At 31.2% G+C, this 5,526-nt stretch overlaps 1 protein-coding gene across 2 annotated transcripts in view; it reads right to left on the bottom strand.

Annotated features, from left to right (window-relative positions):
* LOC110457288 (arachidonate 5-lipoxygenase-like) overlaps positions 1-4,813 on the bottom strand; it is a 30,389-nt gene extending 25,576 nt beyond the window's left edge. For both annotated transcript variants that reach the window (XM_021508493.1, XM_021508494.1), the window contains exon 1: positions 4,726-4,813. The gene's annotated coding sequence lies outside the window, so the exon portion shown is untranslated. The remainder of the gene's footprint in view (positions 1-4,725) is intronic.
* Positions 4,814-5,526: the final 713 nt, after the last annotated feature.

Genomic DNA, 5,526 nt, shown 5'->3' with positions numbered 1-5,526 from the left:
ATATCAAACAGTTAAAGGGGTTTTAAGAGGCCAAAATTTGAAATTTTTAAACCCTTCTTGAATATAGTATATTTCATAAAATGATTTTGCAGAACGAAATACTACCAATGTAAAAAGAAATGAAAACAGTACGCATAAAGAAAATGGGAACATTCAATGAGATATATTGATACAAAGTTATAAATAAGAAAAGTTGAATAAAACTCATTTTGATACACACATTGATTAACACATTCCCAAGTAAGGAAGAAAAATATTATGCATGAGATTTTTGATCGTACGATAAAAAAAGGACACTGTCATCAGTTTGACAATTTCCCCGTTTCATACAAAACGGGATCTCGTTTAAGACCTTATATAACTATAGGACTCAAATAATTACAAAACAGATTATAACATGAGTTGTAAAATATATTAATTTGAAATGTGACTTGATGTGTCCCATGCTTAATAAGACCAGCGGACTTAACAGTAAATATATAAAATTTCAAATAAGTACCAAGGATAGTGCGGACGATGATTTAGCTGAAATACTGAAATAGAAACAAAATGTTTTGTTTATCATCATTGTTTGCCCAAGGCGATATAAAGAACAATGTTTCTAGGTTAAGCTGATGTATAAAAATAACTTTAACATATAAATCCTCAAATAACTTCCTCGTATCGGGTGAACATATAAGGTATGTTATTGTTTAGCAGTTTACCGGCCAGCAGTAAGAAAACGTGTACCGTATATACCCGGATATTTATAAGTTTATGTGCGGGTGTCAAATTCATTACCGTAGTATGACAGCACACATGGTTGTTTCATGCTCTATTATTAGCAATGAATGCATTTAAAACCCTTCTTGAATATAGTATATTTCATAAAATGATTTTGCAGAACAAAATACTACCAATGTAAAAAGACATGAAAACAGTACGCATATATAAAATGGGAACTTTCAATGAGACATATTGATACAAAATGGTAATTAAGAAAAGTTGAACAAAAATCATTTTAATACAGACATTGATGAACACATTCCAAGCAAGGAAGAAAAAAATTGATGCATGACATTTTTGATCGTATGATAAGGACACAGTCATAATTTTCACAATAGTTAGAAAATATATCAATTTGAAATTTGACTTGATGTGTCATAGCTTGATAAGACTAGGCCATCCCGACAATAAATAAATCAACCCTATGACAAGTACCAAAGATAGTGCGGACAAAAGCTGAAACACTGAAATAGAAACAAACAGCATACATGGTTGTTACAGGCTCTATCATTAGTAATGAATGCATTTAATTAAGTTACTTTAGTAAGATATCGTTATTTGCAAAAATCAGATACATTTTGAATGATGTATAAACTCTAATTGTATATATTAGGGTTGTCAAACCGGTCAAAGTTTTGTAACCAGTTACTCGAACAATCTTTCAATCGAGTAATAGGTGAATCTGTCAATTTGGTAATCAAACAATAAACAACATTAAGCACATTATATGTTTTAGCAAATGTTCTATATAAAACGTTTTTGCACAACAAACACACACGTATTTATTAATTAGGAGGATATTTTACTAGCATATTTCAAGCTACATGCAGGAAATAGTTTAATGTATCCTCAGTAAGTAAATTTCATAGACAAGTAATTTTGGAATACAGTAAGGCGGGATTCAGTTACAATTATCTGTACTCGAAATATATGCAGTGATATTGTTCTTCAGAATAAAATTTGATCGACAAACGTTTTAAGACATGCTTGCTTATGTTTGATAATAAAGTGTGTACTGTACTTTTTATATTATATTAACATATCGCATGTAAAAGCGCATTCTACCTCTAAAAATTAATATATTTCTCAACTTTGGATTCTGGCTTCAAAATCGCACTGAATGCAAATATAAGGATTTGATCCTTTTATGTTGAGGGTCATGGGATATAAACCTCCACAGAATATGACATAATCCTTAATTAATGACTTAAGTAGCAGCTGAACGTACACAATCGTTCTTCAATTGTTGAATCAACTACACTTGTTTCCCATACTTATCAGCATTTAGCCTACAGCATCGCTTTTTCTTTTAGTATTTAACCATTACATGTCCAGCGTACCGGTTGTCACGTGGGACAGCGTAGAAAGGGTTCCTATAGGGAAAAGCGTGGAACCAATATAGATTAGAAGTATTGCAATGGTTTACAGCTTACCAGTGTTAGTTTGGTATGAAACCTACACGGAAGACAAAGAAGAAGGAAGAACTTAATTCTTATATGTCTTCTTTCGATGAACGGACTTATGAATAAGTAGACGGGACTGTGTAATACAATCAAACAGGTAACAAATATATCAAACAGTTAAAGGGGTTTTAAGAGACCGAAATTTGAAATTTTTAAACCCTTCTTGAATATAGTATATTTCATAAAATGATTTTGCAGAACGAAATACTACCAATGTAAAAAGAAATGAAAACAGTACGCATAAGGAAAATGGGAACTTTCAATGAGATATATTGATACAAATTATAAATAGGAAAAGTTGAATAAAACTCATTTTGATACACACATTGATTAACACATTCCCAAGTAAGGGAGAAAAATATTATGCATGAGATTTTTGATCGTACGATAAAAAAGGACACTGTCATCAGTTTGACAATTACCCCGTTTCATACAAAACGGGATCTCTTTTAAGACCTTATATATCTATAGGACTCAAATACTTACGAAACAGATTATAACATGAGTTGGAAAATATATTAATTTGAAATGTGACTTGATGTGTCCAAAGCTTAATAAGACCAGGCGGACTTAACAGTAAATATATTAAATTTCAAATAAGTACAACCAAGCATAGTGCGGACGATGATTTAGCTGAAATACTGAAATAGAAACAAAATGTTTTGTTTATCATCATAGTTTGCCCAAGGCGATACAAAGAACAATGTTTCGGATAAATTTCGGATAAATTTCGAATAATGTATAAACTCGATCGAGTAATCGGTAAATCTGTCAATTTGGTAATCAACCAATAAACAACATCAAACACATTATATGTTTTAGCAAATGTTCTATATATTTACACCACAAACATACACGTATTTATTAATTAGCAGGATAGTTTACCAGCATATTTAAAGCTAAATGCAGGAAATATTATCACGTATCCTTCTGACCGAGTAACCGGTTAGCCGTTGACAACCCTAGTATGTATATATACTAGGTTTGTCAACGGTTAGCCGGTTAACCGGTTACTCGGTCAGAAGACCACGAACCGGTTACCGAAATCAATAACCGAAGAGTCGGAGATCTACATACCCCTTACAGTGTTGCTGTATACTCTATTATAAGAATTGATAAAGACATGCCGCCAGCACCATAAAAAAACCTGCACAGACTTTAAAAGGAAGCCAGAATAACAAGTTGTTAAATATTAATTTTTAGAGGGAGAATGCGCTTTTGCATACGATATGTTAAGATAATCTGAAAATGCACACTTGAATGAGCAAGCATGTATTAAACGATTGTAGATCAAATTTTATTCTCACAACAATATAACCGCATATGATTTCGAGTACATATAACCGTAATTGAATCCCGCCTTACTGTATTTCAATTCGTTGTCCATGAAATATATTTACTGAGATTACATGTAACTTTTTCATGCGTTTAGCTTGAAATACGCGAGTCAGCTATCATGCTAATTAATATATACATGTATGCATGGGGTGTAAATACGTTTTAAATAAAACATTTGCTAAACATATAACGTATTGTCGATATTTATTGTTTGATTACCAAATTGACCTGTTACTCGATCGTAAGATTTTTCTAGTTTGTGGTGGTTTTGGGTTGGTTTTTGTTTTTTTGCATTTTAAAGATATATATTCTCTATTAAAAAGACTGTATCTCTAAAGTCTTGGGGTTTTTTTTCGGTTTTTTTCTTTGTTATGGATCCATTGTAACTGATAAACTCATATAATTGCATATACCTTAACAATGGACTAATAGATTCAACAAGAAAATTATAGACTGAGGTCTGGACGTAAACCAAACGAGAATTTGACACCTCTCTAGAAACAAGCTTTATACTTGTGTGTTGCATTGTAAATTTTAGCATTTAAACTGCAAAAAATGTACATGAAAAATAACAAAACAAAAAAATGTATATATAATTGATTGACCACTAGTGAGTATGACAAATACACAAACATCCTGGTTTATTTCAACATCGATGAAGAAGTTTTAATAAGGCATAAGAAGCATTTAACCGCGTTTCCTTTAAAGAGAATTCTAAAACTACTCTTTCATTTTATAGTTTGAAAAAGGGAATCACTTTTTTTCCTCAAATGGTTTGAAAAACCAAAGCAAGGAAAAATATATATGATAGCCCTCGATATTCTTACTTCATAAAATCACAAAAAAAAAAATAACGAGGGCAGCCAACATCATATATAGTCCTATTGATTCCAAACAATTTACACTATCATAATTCACGCGAATAGACATACAATCAGTGATACATTACAAATAATCATACAGATAGACACACAAATAATCATACATGTAGACACACAAATAACCATACAGGCACACACACAAATAATCATACAGGTAGAAAAACAAAAGTCATGCATGTAGTCATGCATTAATGAAAAAGTCATACAGTCTTTTTGATATACCTGTATATAATCAAACACACTTACTGTTAGCTTAAACCGTTATCACTAGAACTTACTGTTTTTCTTGTTGTTCACTTGCGACTTGGTTCCCAACACTGCGTCCACTTGAAAAATATTCTATTTTCGTGCAACTTTTCATGCAGTTTTCAGAATATAAAATGATGTCAATTAGTTTGTTCTTGTTTTATATATAGCAACAAGTGGGCGTGGTTTAAGTATGATATCTGACATGTGGGCGGTGATACGTGACGTTTAATATTTTTTACCCGATGACATTATATACTCTATACGAGACACTTTCTACAGCACAAACACTTTAAATAAATTCTCCCTATCCATTTACCTCATGACCAAGCTGTGTATATTTTTCGCCCCGACTTTGAAATAATGCATGTATCACATTGCAAAATTTGGACAAACATCAAGAAAATATTAATGCTAAGGATATTTGCTTCTTGAATGACATTTTCCTTTACAAAGCTAAAAAATTATATATATCTGACTTTTTTCAGTCACTCTGTAAGGTTCGTGTCTCAATGAGTAGATGTAAGTGATACATTTTAGAATAGTTCAGAAGTAAACTGGATTATATGTGCAAGAATTATTTTTCTTGTGAATTTGCTTGTTCGCCGTGCTTTAATAATCATCGTAAGACATAAAAATTTCTCGGTAATTTTCTTAGGTTAAGTTGTTGTAATTGATAACAAGAGATCGAACAATATAAAGTTATATTCTTCAAAAACGTAAAATATACATGAATTTTGAAAAAAATATAGCTTGGTCCAGATGATTCTACATGTAGTTTAATTATGGTTGTTTATTTATAAATTTATTAATTCATTGAAAAAATAATAGAA

This window comes from Mizuhopecten yessoensis, unplaced genomic scaffold (assembly GCF_002113885.1).
Source record: "Mizuhopecten yessoensis strain PY_sf001 unplaced genomic scaffold, ASM211388v2 scaffold9073, whole genome shotgun sequence".
Lineage (NCBI taxonomy): Eukaryota > Metazoa > Mollusca > Bivalvia > Pectinida > Pectinidae > Mizuhopecten > Mizuhopecten yessoensis.
This window is presented reverse-complemented; position numbering and strand designations above follow the sequence as displayed.